The 17346-nt window shown below is 40.9% G+C and overlaps 1 long non-coding RNA gene across 1 annotated transcript in view; it reads left to right on the plus strand.

Annotated features, from left to right (window-relative positions):
* Positions 1-237: 237 nt before the first annotated feature.
* Positions 238-17346, plus strand: part of LOC138959624 (uncharacterized) — a 345659-nt gene continuing 328550 nt past the window's right edge. The window contains exon 1 of the long non-coding RNA XR_011453760.1: positions 238-3298. This is a non-coding gene — a long non-coding RNA (uncharacterized lncRNA). The remainder of the gene's footprint in view (positions 3299-17346) is intronic.

A 17346-nucleotide genomic window follows, 5' to 3' on the forward strand; every position in this document is an offset into this window, starting at 1 on the left:
AGTGGTATTTGACGTGGGCGTGTGCATGTTAAATGATATCGACTTGTACACAATGAAAATAATCCATAGAAAATGTTGTCTCACAATCTTTGACCCGGTCCGAACTATGGAACTGCTTTTCACCTGAGAAGCTTACAAAATTGATAACTCAATTTGGTAAGCAATCTTCGGTCAAAAATTGAAACTGCAATAACGAACACGAAAGGAATTTAGTTGTATCATTAATTGAGTAAAACAGATATGACTAAGTGCCAAAAGGTGCGCACGAAAAGCGGACAAAGGGGCTAAAAAATAAAAGTTGACAAACACGACTGATATTGTGATTTTTGTTAAGACAACAGATGCTGGAACCCAATTACGAAAAGAAAAGATAAATTTACCCAAATGATTTTACAAATAACGATAATTTTGTTCGTTATATCATTCAAAACGGCACTGAGTCATAGCATTAAGGTTATCTCGCACGTTTTTAAAGCTAGGGCTTTGAAACTTGGCACACAACCAAAGTATAATGACCTCCAGGTATGGTGCACATCACACTAAACAACATTGAATTTCAAGGTCACAGCGAGGTTAAATTTCCTTTGCAAACTGGAAAATTGTCGTTGTCACGTCTTACATGTTTTAATACTAGATCAGTTAGACTTTACATACTTCACATACTTTCAGCATTTTTATAAAACCTCATTAAAAGTGACCTGCTTGTTAATCTTTGTCAAAGTTCAAGGTCACAGCGGGGTCACATCTGGTCCAAATGTGGAATATTTTCAATTTATTCAGCGCGTTTATAGCACGAGCTTTGAAAATACACACAGTTCTAGTGTATAATGTTCACACACGATTAAAGTCTGGTTGAAAAAGTCAAGGTCACAGCAGGGTCGCGTTGAGGTCAAACATATACATTTTTCAATGAGGTTTTCTCATATGTTTTTGAAGCTAGGGCCTTGAAACTTGGCACACTACGCAAGTTAAATTAAACCTCATCAAATTCCAAGGTCACAGTAAGGTTAAAGATCCTTTAAGGATATTTTCTAAAAAAGGTGACCGCCTGGTTAATGTTTGTCAAATTTCAAGGTCACAGCAGTGCCATCTGGCTTAAACTTTGAAAAATTGTCAATTTCTTCAACTAGTTTTATAGTGTTTGAAGTCATTCACACATGATGAAAGTCTGGTTGATAAAATCAAACGTCAAGGTCGCAGCGGGGTCGCATTGAAGTCAGACACATACAATTGTCATTTTCACGAACGCCTTTTAAGCAACACCTTTGAAACTTCACACATTCCAAAGTTTTGATGTTGTTTGGTTATAATCAAAGTGTGGTCAATTTCCATGATTGAGAGCATTCAGAGGGGTCAAGTTGAGGTCACACAAAAGAGATTAAATTGTCGACACAACAGATGAGACTGGCTACCACTGTTTATTTTAATACACTTTTATGCAAATTTTAAATTGTGTTCAACCATATACACCAAACTCACCCAAACTCCTGAAACATCCAAGAAAAGGAAAAATGTGTCCAAGCAAGGAAAAACGCCATTTCTTCAAAGGCTGGAATAACTACAGAGGCAGCCGCGTCATTACACACAATGCAATTACGTCATACATCATACATTTCTATGAGTCATGTTGAATGGAATGGTGGCATGTGCCTCTATTCTAGCTAACAACAAAGCTGAAAAAATGAATATTATCTGTTTGTTTTGTTTGTTTTACCCGTACGAGACCTTTCTGTGACCTTGACATGTGACAAGGATCTACCTTAACTTCTTTAAGTCGGAGTTGAGAGTTGTGTGATGTTTGAAGGCTCTCCCTTTAAAAAAAACTGAGATAATGATGCATTTTCGTGTTTTTGATTTGCCCATGTGACCTTGAGATTCGACAAAGGTCAACAAGACTTTAACCGTGTATGGAGGCTATTAAGCCCAAAAATGTGAACTTTCAAGGTTCTTGCTTTGAAAAACTCTGAGAAAAAGGTTATGTTTTTTTTTTTACCCACACGAGACCCTGCTATGACCTTCACATTTCTCAAGGATCAACCTTGAATTCTCCATGTTGAACAATCATTAAGCAAAAGCGTTGTTTGAAGTTTGAAGGTTCTAGCTTCAAAAATCTCTGAAAAAATATGTTTCATCCGTTTTCTGAACCACATGTGACCCAGCCGTGACCTTGAAATCTGACAAGGGTCAACAAGACTTTTACCATGCATGGGGGCGATTAAACCCCAAATGTGTGTGAAGTTTCAAGGTTTCAACTTAAAAAACGTCTGAGAAAAATATACATTTTCCTTTTTGGACAATGTGTTGCACGCAAGACAACACGACAAACGCTCGTGTTATCATTCTTTTACTTTAAGGTCGACTTGCGTGCCCGCTCTTTCGCTAATCTCAATTAAAATTCATCTTAGAAGTTCGGTTTTATTACGCTTTTAATTAAGAAGATTAAACTAAGACAACAAATAGTTAGTTTTACCCATTAAACTCGATAAGGTAGTGACATTTTATGTTGAACGCAAGAAGGTGTCGCACGCAAGATCTGAAAAGATGTTGACGACATAATTTCAACACTTGATAGCGCAATCGTGGTTCGTGATTTCTTCACAAATTTTGAACACAGAATGTGTCACGTGGTTCCGTAAATGAAGTAGATCTTTGTACATGTAAATTTTGTTTTTAAAAGAAAATAACCGTTAATTACCGAACATTTTGTCGCACGCAAGATATGACGAAATTTTCAAATCGTTTTCAAAAATGCTGTTCAAAAGTTCTGCAGTCTTTGCTGGATTACTTGAAAGACAGCAGTTTGATACACCGTTATCGCTTGACGTGTCGACATCAATTCCAGAGTTTTTGAAAAAGAAATTTAGTAAATATCTGCGATTGAAAAATGTATGCCGTGATGACGAATCATCTTGCGTGCGACACCTTAAAATTCGGTTATCGAAAAAAAAAAATTCTCTCGAGATTTAGATTTGACGTTTGGTCTCGTCTGTAAAGCGATGTTTCAGGCATTCAATCAAACTAAATGCAATTCATTTGTGCTTCTTGTTATTTTTCTGTGGCATATTCAAAACACGAGGTATCACGATGTCCTTTTTCAGATGGCCGGTTTTGGCGTTATTTTTGACTTTAAACAAAGATAACTTCAAAACCGTTCAAGTCAGACACACGAAATTATGTCCACTATCTCTTCGCACATTCATCCACACACACACCAATTTTCAGCAGACACACGTTTTTAGAAACATTTTTATTGTAAAACAAAGTCGTCTTCTGTTCTGTGAGCACCTTTTGGCACTTAGTCATATAGGCATGCTATAATTATTTCAATTGAACATGTGTAAATCAAGGATACAAATAAAGAAACTCTGTTTTATGCAAAATGGGTATCAATTTTGTAAGCTTCCAAGTTGAAAAGCAGTTACTAGTGTTACTTGGCCTTACGGGGCGGGGATGTAGCTCAGTCGGTAGCGCGCTGGATTTGTATCCAGTTGGCCGCTGTCAGCGTGAGTTCGTCCCCACGTTCGGCGAGAGATTTATTTCTCAGAGTCAACTTTGTGTGCAGACTCTCCTCGGTGTCCGAACACCCCAGTGTGTACACGCAAGCACAAGACCAAGTGCGCACGAAAAAGATCCTGTAATCCATGTCAGAGTTCGGTGGGTTATAGAAACACGAAAATACCCAGCATGTTTCCTCCGAAAACGGCGTATGGCTGCCTAAATGGCGGGGTAAAAAACGGTCATACACGTAAAATTCCACTCGTGCAAAAAACACGAGTGTACGGGGGAGTTTCAGCCCACGAACGCAGAAGAAGAAGAAGACTTGGCCTTACTAGTGGCGATGAAGACTGAATCAATATGTTTAGTTTCGATCTCTTAGACAAGCAGATTGACTAAATGTGTTAGTAGTATCGCATTAAAGGGACTTGTTGTTTGTTTCTCTGAGTAAGTTGAAACTACTTCACACTCTTCCTCTTCCCCACATTCTCGTTAAAGTCTATTTTTGGTCCCCGCAGTATGTCTGTAGTGCAACAAACAGTAGAAGTAATAGTCCATACGTGCGCCTTTTATCGGGTTCCTTGACAGACGAGGCTAAAAAAACGTCTTCGGAAGTGTCGGTCAATCCACGGAAGCTTTTAGCTTTGTAAATACTACGAGCCTCGCATTTAGACCCGTACAGTCCGTTCCTTTAGGCGTAGGGTCCATTCCTTTGGGGGTATTTTGGGAGTATCCGTCGATGCAAATTGGGTTTGAAGAGTCTTCTATTGTTTGGCGAGCCGATACTGATGTAGATTTATCGTCGTTAGGGTATCCCACTTTAGATCGTTAGAAAGTCAGCCTCTGTTGGTTTCTTTCCGCTTTATCGTCAAACTGTCTGAACTTAGTGTTGGTGGGTTAATCAGTGTGTGAATGTGGGATGGGGGGGGGTCTTTGGGGTGTCGTTGGGGAGAAGTAGGCGTGTGTGTATGTGTGTGTGTGTGTGTGTGTTGATGTGCGTGTGTGTATGTATGTGTGTGTGTGGTAGGGTGTGTGTGTGTGTGTGTGTGTGGTAGGGTGTGTGTGTGTGTGTGTGTGTGTGTGTGTGTGTGTGTGTGTGTTGGCGTGTGGGTGGGTGTGATTGCCTAAGCTGACAGTCGTACTTCTTCATCCTGTCAATTATTTCATTCTCTCAAATTACTTGCCACCTAGCTTGGATCAATCTATCTGGAATGTATATGCGATACTTACTGTCTTCTGTTTACAAGTATACTTTCTCGGTTCTCGTCTGTGAGTGAATATACGGTTTCGGATCTGCCTTGAAAATCAATGCGGCCAATATTGTCACGGATACATTGTGTCATGCGATCGAAATCGTCACTGTGAAAATGATCTGCGATGGAGATTGTGTGCAATGTCTCTTCGATATGACGCTATTTTCTTTCGAACATTATTCAGATTGGAGCACACGATCACTGCCACGACGATTAGCTGCCTGACAGAAATCGTCTGTTGGTACCGTCATCTCTTGGTCCTCAGGGCCGGATCTGGGGGGGGGGGGGGGTTCCTGGGGTTCCGGAACCCCCCCCCCCCCCTGGCCATCCAATGTACTTCTCAGAGAAAAAAAAAGTGTGGACTTTGGACCCCTGCCTTCAGTTGGAACCCCCCCCCCCCCCCCTCAAACGAACTTGGTCCGGCCCTGGTCCTTGACCATCTTTTCTCAGAATCTTTCATTTCTTGGCGTTGATTGGTTCGTGTTTGCCGATTCTGGATGCAATGAACCATGGGCAATTGAAGACGTCCTTACCAAATGTGTGGACGTTCAGAGATTCGTGACGAACACTACAGTGCAGAAACTCTGAAGGTTTAATTCCGGGATGTTCTCTCGGACACGATTATTTTTAATCTTTTTAAAGGAGATGAAGATGTTTAACAAGATTTGAAGGAACAAATGTGAAAGTCATAAACTTTTAGAACCTTCTTCTTATTGTGATAGACCTGATTATAAATATTATTAAGCATGGAGTTTGTCATGTAAACTGGGAGGAGAAAACATTGCATCGGTCTCGAATAGAAATATCAGCTGAAGATATACGATACAACAAATAATAACCTACCATTGTATAAGGAATATTTCCATTGTAAAGAGAAAATGTCCATGTCTCGTGAGTGTAATATACCTCTATGTTGGAGTTAAAAAGAAGAAAAAAGACCAATGAAGAAGGATGCTCACCGCCTATTTACAAGGGGGAAAAAAGGGGGAAAAAAGGGAAAGAAAAAAGAGAGAAGAAAACAAGGAAGGGTTGAAGCAGCCTGCATGCAACTGAGGTCACACAACAACAACAACAACAAAAAAACCAACAACATTGTGCCTACCTGCGTCTATGTATGCTTGCTTGCAAAAGTTCCTGAAAACAAGAGCACAAATGTACGTGTACGGGTTTGAATGTTGTCGCCTTTTCTCCCCGTCTCCTCAAATTAGGTTGGCTTCAGACAACATAAGAACAACGCAGACCCTTGCTCATGCTGAATGTTGTCGCCTTTTCTCCCCGTCTCCTCAAATTAGGTTGGCTTCAGACAACATAAGAACAATGCAGGCCCTTGCTCATGCTGAATGTTGTCGCCTTTTCTCCCCGTCTCCTCAAATTAGGTTGGCTTCAGACAACATAAGAACAATGTAGACCCTTGCTCATGCTGTATGTTGTTCTCGTCCTTTCTGGCCAAAACCGTCTGTCGGAAACTTGAGGACATCGAAAAGCACGCGCTCACTGTTGTTCCAACTTGAAGTGTCTGGATCGTTTTAACTTGCACTTAGGAGTACTTACATGACTTCCCTCCCCCTGTTTTTCTTCTCTTCGTCTCTCTTTATGCCTCTGTCTCTATCTGTCTGTCTCTGTCTGTCTCTGTGTCTTTATGACTGTCTGTCTTTAACGCACTCACTCACTCGAGTCGCTCACAAACTCCGCTTCACACACATACACGACTTATCTCTCCAGCCTTACATCAGACTTATCAAAATGCCCAACGGGTTTCTGTGTGACGAAATTTCTGTCAAGAAAACCCATTGACCTTTTCCTATCTACACACACACACACACGCTCGCACGCACCCTCCAGCCCAACCCGATCATACCCCACACACGCACAAAAAACTACTTGACCTTTGCATTTTAATCAGGGAGTGTTTCGGGAACTGTCATTTCTCATACAAAATGTGACAGACGACGAAACATTGCCATTCACTCTGAAAAATCACTTGAGACAACCTCAAGGCGTTCCAGATAAATTACTATTCACTTTCAAGCAATAGTGTTTTATTCCCGAAATAGTTCACATTGGCTCACACAACTGGTGATCACGAAACTTTGCGGGTTTTTTTCTGATTGCATTCAAGCGCTAAAACATTATCAAAGAAGAAATCAACCAAATATTTGTTTAAAGAATAAGGAACAAAAAAGAAAGAAAAAGACAACCAGACAAACAGGAAGAAAGAAAGTAAGACGGACAGACCAATGCAAATAAATAAAGATACTGTAAACAGGAAAAACGAAGAAAGAAATAATGAAAGACAGACAGACAATCGTAAATAAGTAAAACAAAAAAACCCAAAAAAAACCCCAACATAAAACAAACAAAAAACCAGACGACATGGAGAATCTTATAATATTTGAAAGAACAAATATTGAAGAACAGAAAAACAGACAGACAGACCGGCAACCGGAAAGGCAGGCAGGCAGACATACAGACAGACAGACATTACAACAGCATCCAAGTTCTAATCTGACATTGTAAAATTCAATTCTGTTTATATCAATATGGACATATATCTGTCTTTTGCTTCCACGGAAGGTAACCGGAAAGACAAATGCCTTTACACGCCAATACCCCCAATCTGCTTTCATCTGACATACCCACACAAAGAACCAGAAATCGAAAGTCCCAACAGTATATGTGCGTAATTTGCAGCTCAATATGCACACCACGTTTAGTCTCTCGTACCGGCGACAATGCGATTGAAAAGACAAATGGAACCCATAAGCTAGAAACGTTCATCAGTGTTTGGTGTACAGACGGACGAAAGAAGCAAAACTGCAAACGTCCAATCATCTGTCTGGGTGATGCAGTAGACAACTGTATCTGGGTCGATCAGTACAGCAGGTACACGGCCCGAGCGATTCGACGGCAGTGCAGTTTAAAAGACGAATGACTCCATAAGCCAGAAACGTTAATATCCGTTACTATAGTTTCAGACATATGTAAAGAAGCAGAACTCAAAAGCTCCAATCTTATATTCGTGATGCAATAGACAACTTTATCTGGGTCAGTGTGCAGATTAATGCCATTCTCTCGTACCGAGGACATTGTGATTGAAAAGACGAATGCTTCCATATGCCAGACACGTTCATCATCATCAGTCTACAGCGAACAGACAGACAGAAAGAATCAGAACCAAAATGTTCCAGTAACTCTGGGTAATGTTCAATAGAGAGCCCTGTCTCGGTCAGTACGCAAAGCACGTGTATTCTCTTGTACAGACGATAGTGTGATCGAAAAGACAAATGGTCCTATAAGCCAGAAAGGTTGATCAGTCTATGGTGATTCGTGCCGACTGCAGTTTAAAGAGACGAATGGCTTTATAAGACAGATGCGTTAATCAGTTTAGTATGACAAACAGACAAATATAAAGATACATAACTCGAATGGCCTTAAAAGCTAGAAAGGTTCATGTATGGCGAACAGACAGATATCAATTAGCAGAACTCCAACATTCCAATCTATCTGGGTGATGCAATTTAACAAATCTATCTAGGTCAGTATGTAAACGGACACTGCGACCGGCACGGTTGGCCTAGTGGTAAGGCGTCCGCCCCGTGATCGGGAGGTCGTGGGTTCGAACCCCGGCCGGGTCATACCTAAGACTTTAAAATTGGCAATCTAGTGGCTTCTCCGCCTGGCGTCTGGCATTATGGGGTTAGTGCTAGGACTGGTTGGTCCGGTGTCAGAATAATGTGACTGAGTGAGACATGAAGCCTGTGCTGCGACTTCTGTCTTGTGTGTGGCGCACGTTAAATGTCAAAGCAGCACCGCCCTGATATTGCCCTTCGTGGTCGGCTGGGCGTTAAGCAAAAAAAAAAATTAAAAAAAAATAAAATAAAATAAAATAAAAAACGGACACTGCGATTCGTACCGAGGGTAGTGTGCATGAAAAGACGAATAGCTCTGTGTGCCAGAAACGTTAGTCAGTCTATGTCACACAGACCGACATATAGAATGAGAACTTCAAAGTACCATACTGTCTTGTGATGCCATAAACTTCTCTATCTAGGTCAACATACATACTGCTCCAATTCTCTGTTACAGACGACAATGTGATTGAAAATACGAATGATTCCATGCACAAACAACGTTAATCATTCCATGATAAAACAAAAAAACAAAACCAACAAGAAGTAGAACTCTTAAGTTATATTTATCAATGTGGGTGGTACAATAGAATACTCAATCTAGACCGAGGTGCACATTAATGTGTGTAGTTATCTCCTACAAACGACAATGCAATTGAAAAGACGATTGATCCCGTAAGCCAGAAAATGTAAACAGCCGTTCGCAAATAAACAGAGAAAAAAAAGCAGAACTCCAACGTTCTAATCGTCTATCTATGTGACGCAATAGAGGTCAGTACGCACATCGCCACACTTATTTAACACAGACAACTATGTGATTGAAAAGACGAATGCTTTCCAAAAGCAAGTAAAGTTAAGCAGCCAATGGCGATCAAACAAGAACAAAGCAGAAATCTAAAGCTCTATCTATGCGGGTTATCCACTACACTTTTCTTTTTTCTTTCAATATCAGCACGCTAACTACTACCATTCTCATGTACAGACGACAATGTGTTAGAAAAGACGATTGCTTGCACGTTAATCAGTTTTTCGAGAGATTCACAAAATCAAGCCAGAACTGTAGGATCGTAAAAGGACACCGTGGTTGCAATCTGCCAACGCCTATTTCAACAGCACCGTAAACACCGGCTGCCCATACTAGTGTAAGACGCGGGGACAGGGGTCGTTAGCTGAACGAGAGATGTTGCATCACGTTCGGGCCGAGTGGAAGGAAATAATACTTTCAATACTCTGCGAAACTCTTCTCCCTTCCATCTCGTGCTACTTGCGAACTGTGCTGACTGCATAGAATGGCACGCCTTTTGCAGCATTCTTTCTAGCGAAACGAAAAAACAAGAGAAGAAAGTAGTAACCTGTGAACATGAAATACGAAGCAGAATATGCATGGAACATTTTCCTCCCCATTAAAGATACCAAAGAACAATCGATGCTTTTAACTTTGATAAACAATACTTTTAGTGTGCAGCATTTCAATGCAGTTTCAACGGCTTAGAAAAAAAGAGAATTAAATGCATTAATGTCACACTAGGAACAGGTAGGTGACCTGCTCGTTGCTTTCAGGCATTAGCGGGGAACGAGACTTCTTTCGTCAACTGACCATGGTCATTGGTCTATTTCGTGTTTAGGAGGTCAGCCGCCCCTGCCATCTGTTTTTTGGTCAGAAAAACACCACTAGCCATCGTCATTGGTGCCTTTCTCGCATTCTTATCACACATTGATGTTAAATAGCTGGTAATGGAAGCTATAATTGTTTGTCGTATGCTCATGAGATACGCAATGCTTGGATGTGAAGTTGGATGACCTGAAAAACGGTCAGCATTTTGTGATTAATTCTTATTATCACACACGATCGTCAAATAGCTGGTAGTGAACAATTGTTGTATACCCTAGAAGATATGCATGCCCTGGCTGTGAAGCGCATTGACCTTACAAACGGTCACCATTCTATGATTAATTCGTATCATATGATCGTTAAATTGCTGGTAGGGTATGATTGTTGTACAGCCCAGACGAAATGCATAGCCTGGATGTTCCCAGAACCATACATTTGCAACAAAATAATTCAAACTGACAAATACAGAGTAGTACCTTTTGCACAAATCAGGCTAATAGCGTCATACTCTTAGTTTTTTGACCTACGGTTTTTTGTTTGTTTGTTTCCTTAACGCCCAGCTGCTTTGACAATTTAACGTGCGCCACACACAAGACAGAAGTCGCAGCACAGGCTTCATGTCTCACCCAGTCACATTATTCTGACACCGGACCAACCAGTCCTAGCACTAACCCCATGATGCCAGACGCCAGCCACTAGGTTGCCAATTTTAAAGTCTTAGGTATGACCCGGCCGGGGTTCGAACCCACGACCTCCCGATCACGGGGCGGACGCCTTACCACTAGGCCAACCGTGTCGGTCTGGAACAACGGTGATTTTCTCCATTTTAGCACAATGTATAACACAAATGTCTATTACTTATCTTATGTATTTTTTATCTTTTAAAAAAAAATGTTTCTAGATTATCTTATGTAACTATGTGGTCGTTGTTTATGAAATGTATGCTAATGTTGCTTGTATTTTATTTCGTACGAGGAAACTTGTTATATGTAAAATGTTGAATTTTAATGTCCAATGTAAACCACCATGAGACTGTTACGTGGCGGTGAACAGCGCTATAGAAGAATGTTTTATTATTTAAGTTATTGAGACATCCCCGTGCACTGAGGGATTTATAGAGCAAATCGAGAAAATACATTATTGAACGAAGCGCATAGCGCTGAGTTCAATAATTATTTTCGAGATTTGCTCTATAAATCCATTAGTGCACTGGGATTGTTTCAATAACGATATTGTCAGTACCGCCAGAGAAAAAAAAGAAGATTCAAAACGCACATTTTGCTACGCGCATTTGGATAGGCATAACTGTGTTGTCAGGTTTGTGTCAGATCTACTTTTGTGTGGGCTGTCTCAAGTGTGTCGTGCTTTCGTCACACGCAAACTCTTGTTTTAATTTCTGTTGGTAAATTCCAGTGTAGCGTTAAGCTAAAAAGTGATGATATTTCATAGAGACTTCATTTGAACTCGGAGAAAGGACTGTGCTCTAAGTTATTTGCGATTCGAAACCTCCAGTTGAGCTTCGACGGATTGACTGTGCAGACTGAGTGATGCCCCTTGACTCCAATGACTGGTCGACGGTTAGCACATTTTCAAAATAAATGTGGTATGTTTCTCGTGTTGTATCTTTACTCATCGGGGAGTCTGGTACTAAATATGAACGGCAAGAATGCTCTGAACACTACACGTAATATATCTACGGAACGCGGATCGTATCAACTGATGCATCAAATTGACGCATCCAAAACCAAGATTTGATGCATCATTTTCACAATGTGATGCATCATTTTCACAAAAGGATGCATCATTTTAGAAAATGATGCATCCTTTTGATGCATCATTTTGATGCATCTCTTTTGGTTTTGTATGCATGCGAAAGATCATTCATTTCCGGTCTTTCCGTAAGAAATGCCTGAGCACGGAAAAACTTGAAATAACATTTTGACGAAAATAAACAGATTGGTTAAATAAAACAAAAATAAACGTACAACATACCATTAAATAGGGAACAAGTCAAAGTCACGGCATTATGCATTTTAAGGCATTTTTTGTTTTGTTTGTGGTTTGTTTTCTGTGCACACGAAGTTTTGACGCCCTTGACCTTCGACTCAAACTTTCGTTTTCCGACGTTCGTTTCGCTTTGTATTCCGGTTCAAATGTTGCTTTTTGCTCGGCACTTTCCGGGAAAACCCGAAAATTCTGATGCATCCAAACGATGCATCACATTGTGAAAAACGATGCATCAAATCTTGGTTTTGGATGCATCAATTTGATGCATCAGTTGATACGATCCGCGTTCCGTATATATCCCCATCGTTTTTTCGTTCACATTTGCCCAACATGTTAATTTGCTGAGCGGGGTTTATGTCGTCTGCTAGGCTATGGCAATCGAGCCACTGCAGTCTCATTTCAAAAACAAAAAATGCTCGTCACGTTGCACTGAGTCTGCGCTGCACGCACGAGGCAGGCTGGTAATAAATCTTATACATGGAAAGAACGTTCTGAACCCTGCACGTTTTCGATTCCGATTGTTGTTGCCTTGAAATAATAACTCGGAAACCATTCATTTACTGAACTGATGCAGTCGTATTTCAGTGTAGTCTGCTACGTATGACAGAGTCAATCGAGTCAGTCGACTTCCAAATGCTTGTCTAGCTGGTACGTTATCGGATGACACTTGTGTTTTCTGTTATCTGCTGGGAATTGTATACTGACTCATCATTATGGGGGCCAGGAGGCCCCCAGGAGGCCCCCATTCATACGAATAGTTTCGAGGTTGACCATGGGCAGCGCCATTTTGTTGTGAAATACGTCATCAGTTTGTGTACACAGGAAGTTGTGACATCCGTCACCCAATGGGAGGGGTGAAGGCAACATTGTTCATCAGTAGAAAGTTGTGAAATCCGTCAACCTATGGGAGGTGTGAAGGCAAAATTGGTCATCACAGAGTTTGTGTAACACAGGAAGTTGTGAAATACGTCACCCTATGGGAGAGGTGACGGCAAAATTGTTTAACAAAAACATCATAGATCGAACTGTGCAGGGTCAACCGCAACATTCTCAAACCATTCATACTTTGCTGTATTTGAGTGACTTATATACCGACATTTTTATTTCTTATTTTCAGCACAGGTGTAGGAAAAAATCATGAACCAAAATGTTATTTATTTTTTAATTTAACATTTGTTTTACAAATGTGACCATGGTCTTTCAAACATACAGTGACATTACACATTGTTATGTTAAAAAAAAGAAAAAAAAGCTTTTGTGCACAAATCAGAAAATACATTGTACATTTTACCTACAGGCCAAACCGTGAGTGTCTGTGGCAAAGCCCGACCCAGGAAATTGCACTGATTTTATTTTTAGATCAGTGGCAAATTATCAAGAACAGGCGCTTGCATTTGGATGTGTCCAATGATAGTAGGTTTGGTTGTGATCAATCAGAATAATGTAGGAATAAAAATGTATGACAGTTTGGTATGATGACATGTAATTCACATAATATGCTGAAATATGTATAGGTTACGTGCCGAGTCTCAGTGATTATTAAAAATAATGGTCAAAGTTTGCGGATCATGAAAAATGCGAGCTTTAGCGAGCTTTTTCATGACCGCGAACTGAGACCATTATTTTTTTGTAATCACTGAGACGAGGTGTGTAACCTCTTTATTCCTCCTTTCTTCTGTTATTCAAAGAAAAGAGGAGTTTTGTTGCGAAAGTTTGATCGAATCCTATTCACTCAACCAGTCAACCTGCGCAGGCGATCGATTAATGCGCGGTTGTATAGTCCCGTGCAAATCATTCCATTCTGTTAACACTTCTTATCAGTTTTCCTGTTTTGGACTAAAATCAAGTACACAGATATGCTGTTATTCTGCTGTGGCGGCAAAGGCAGATATTGTGTGTGCTGTATATGGTTTGGTATCGCTTAGGATAATGTTCTTTCGTCAAATGGGACTAGCAGACGAACTTTTGCAACCGTGTTCCAACGTTAAAAACTGTATGAAGTTTAATTTTCTGGGGAAAATAGTGTATGAAACCGCTTTATGTTGTTTAAATTGATGAGATGTGTGCATTTGGTTGCGTGTGATCTGTTTATTAAATGAAATATTGTTGAAAACTGACGGTTGGATTGCAGTCTGTTGTCGAAGAAACTGAGTGAAAAGAAATTTGAAAGGGGAACTACTCTTGTCGCTAGACAAAGTATGAGAGTTACTTGCCTTGGGAATTTGCTTGTGATGAACGTTTGTGCACAGCAGACCTAGATTCAGAAAACAACCAAACTCATGGATTTTATATGGAGATTCATGTGTTCAAGCCTGTAGTTATTAATTTAAATGCGGTATGTTTGTATTGTTTTCTCCAGAGATGTATACATGTACTTCGTACATTAGAGCGTTCGGAACTTTTCAGTCGCAAAAGTAGTACCGACGCAGAACAGCTTCTCAACCCATTGCGCTATCGAGGATTCAGGCTGTTGCTGGGTCGTTATTTGTTTGGTTGCTGGGTGTTTATCGAAAAATAACTAGCTCTACAAGTTCACAGAGGTAAAGAAGCAGAGGGGGGAATAACATATTATACATCATGTAATATTATTATGGCTGTTGCCATGACCATGAAGCCCAACAAAGATGTAATGTTATGTAATTCAAAATACCAAAATCAAGCACCTATTAATCTCGTCTATGCGCGTGAAGATTGAGGCCTTCGTAAACGTTCAATGTTGGCCAATGATAATTTTAACAATGTTGTGTCGTTTTTTATTATGTTTTATTTTGTTGATCAATTGATAAATATATCTTCCCAACATTATTACAAATCAAACAGAAATAAAGTCTTAGAGAACTACAATAATTATTGTTGCCGTCAAAACCTTGCAAGGCCTCAACAACTGACAAAGCTGTGTGTGGAAGAATGTGGAAGTTACCGGTCAATCGATCGGCCCATGTCTGCCAGTAGCGGTTAGGTATAATAGCACTAAATTCACTGACGGAGCAATGAAGAGTTTGTGGTGTGGTGGTAAGACGTCCGGAAAGGCGTTCGGATACGGCGAAAGCGGTCCGGGTTCGATTCCCAGCATGGGCGGATTATCCAAATGATGGTTAAAAACAACCTGCAGCGGACGGAAGCTGAAAACTAAAGGCACATGATAGTTCAAACAATCATTCAACTGTATTTATTTGACCTTACACAGACTGTAGGAAGAGGCAAACCGTCTTGAACAATATTTTTTCCCCAGGAAGCGACTCCGAGAACACAGAAGACTCGAAGATGAGTGACATACCTTGTAGTCTTTCTGTGATAGTAGTAGTCCAGTGGACGATACCTTCCGCCTGTGGTCGGCGAAAATGAGATGAAACACCGCGGCTTCTATTTTTAGATCAGTGGCACTGTGGCACAGGCACATGCAATCTGTCAGAAAAAAACACACTTCTGCTTTAATTGAGAAGCAGGGAATTTATCATCATTTGGTATTGTGGAGAATATAAGCTACATGTCATTAATTAATTCTGAGGATGAGAGTACAGTCTCGCTTAGGCAAAGGGCGGAAGAATACGCTCTGTGGAAAAGTTAGCGCACTCCAAGAGTGCGCTAACAGTTTTTTCGCATCGCCATTAGCCAATCAACTGGTTCACATCAGTCATGTGACACCTGTACTTACTGACAATTATTATTATTATTAATGTTAACGATCCGTGCTACCTTTGGAAGTATAACTATGTACTGTGTCACAATGGGTTCAACATTATTTTGTTACTTTAAGAAAGAGTGATCAACAAAGGAACACTTAAGTTTAGGGTGTGCTCGGAGGTCTGGCCAAAGCTTTTTGGGTGGACAGGGTAACACTTATTCCCTTCCGCTGGTTTCGGACACTGAAGTAAGGTTTCAGCACAGACAATAGTAAGCCTACGCCTTGTCCCGCTACTCTTCTTCCGCGTTGTTCTCCACTTTCTAGTCATCTGCGAGGTCATGCAATCTCCCCCTTTTCACCCTCATCATTCGTCTCCAATATCCCCCACTCCCACTCCTCACCCCCCTCTAAACCCATCGCATGATCCTCCTCCTTTTGGTACCGCAGGCCAGGATCCTGACCTGACATGGGTCCAAGCTCTTCCATCAGTGACTGCACTGTGGAGGGATAGGTCGTACGCTACATGTTCCATTACACGCTCTATCTGTCTTGTTGTCTTTGCCATCACCGAGGGTCCATGCACGCTTTACAACGTTGTTTCTGCTTCACTGCGGGGTACCGCGTCCCGCACGGACAAGGTTTTGTTATAATTATCGTTATTTCCGATCACCGATAACGCAGGTTGTGTCCCTGTTCCGCCGTGTTGGAGATTGTACTCGAGAGAGAAGTTGTTGTATACTGTTGTCTTGATTGTTGGCACGCACAGCGACATTGTTAGAGATTGTATATTGAACCTCATTAGTTCACGAAACGCTTGGGTAAAGGAATGAGTGAGGTGACGTGGGGTTAGCATGTGTGTGCGTTTATACCATTCACTTGTTTTGTGTTGACAGGAGTCATCGTTGATCACGTGTACTTGTAGTAACTTGACGGTAGAGCAGTTTCCAGAACATTACTGTGACAACATTATATTTCACATTTGTGAAAGCAGCTGTTGATTTTTCTCTGTTCGAGTGTGTGACATTTTCGCCAGAAATCTGGCTGTTTACTCAAAATAATCATTTGACATTTGTTTTCCTTATTTAAGAGATGCATGGTTTCTATTTATGAGGTGAAAAGCCCCCCTTCGTTTTCAGGCGATTCCATCGCTGTAAAAAATATTTAGTGACAGGAGTACGTCGTTCGGTATTTAAATTGTCTAATCGAGTCACTGTGTTGTCTACTAAAGAACAGGCTTCAGAAGCAGCGTAGCAAGAACATTTCTTGAATACCGCGGCTGCTACAGATGTCAAGATATATCGTTTTTACAGCAGCGTGCTTTGAATGAGTATGAAGATTACTGCAGCGTGCATGCGTTGATAGAGAAGCATCTCCATTATGCCTACACCACTTCTGGCTGTTTTCTAACACACCAATACTTCTCCACGCCATTCACAGCAAATTGTCAAGGACTGAGCCGCTCGGTATGAATGCTAAGTGACTTTTATTGGATTCCACCGCAGTACTGGCGTTGTCAGCTACACCTCTCAATCCATCCTTCAGCGATGGACACCGTTAGCCTTGAACCTGGAAGCATCCTCGATGGCGGTAGTTGAGATGCTAAAGGTTCGATGCTCTCTTCTTCTCTGGCTCTTTTCATGTTGCTCAGGCGTTGCTCTTCATTCAAACCCCTCGGCGCATGTAGTGTCAGTGATAGTGACAGCTCGAAAGCCTTTCAGCTCGAGA

The sequence above is a fragment of the Littorina saxatilis genome, linkage group LG2, assembly GCF_037325665.1.
Source record: "Littorina saxatilis isolate snail1 linkage group LG2, US_GU_Lsax_2.0, whole genome shotgun sequence".
Taxonomy (NCBI): domain Eukaryota; kingdom Metazoa; phylum Mollusca; class Gastropoda; order Littorinimorpha; family Littorinidae; genus Littorina; species Littorina saxatilis.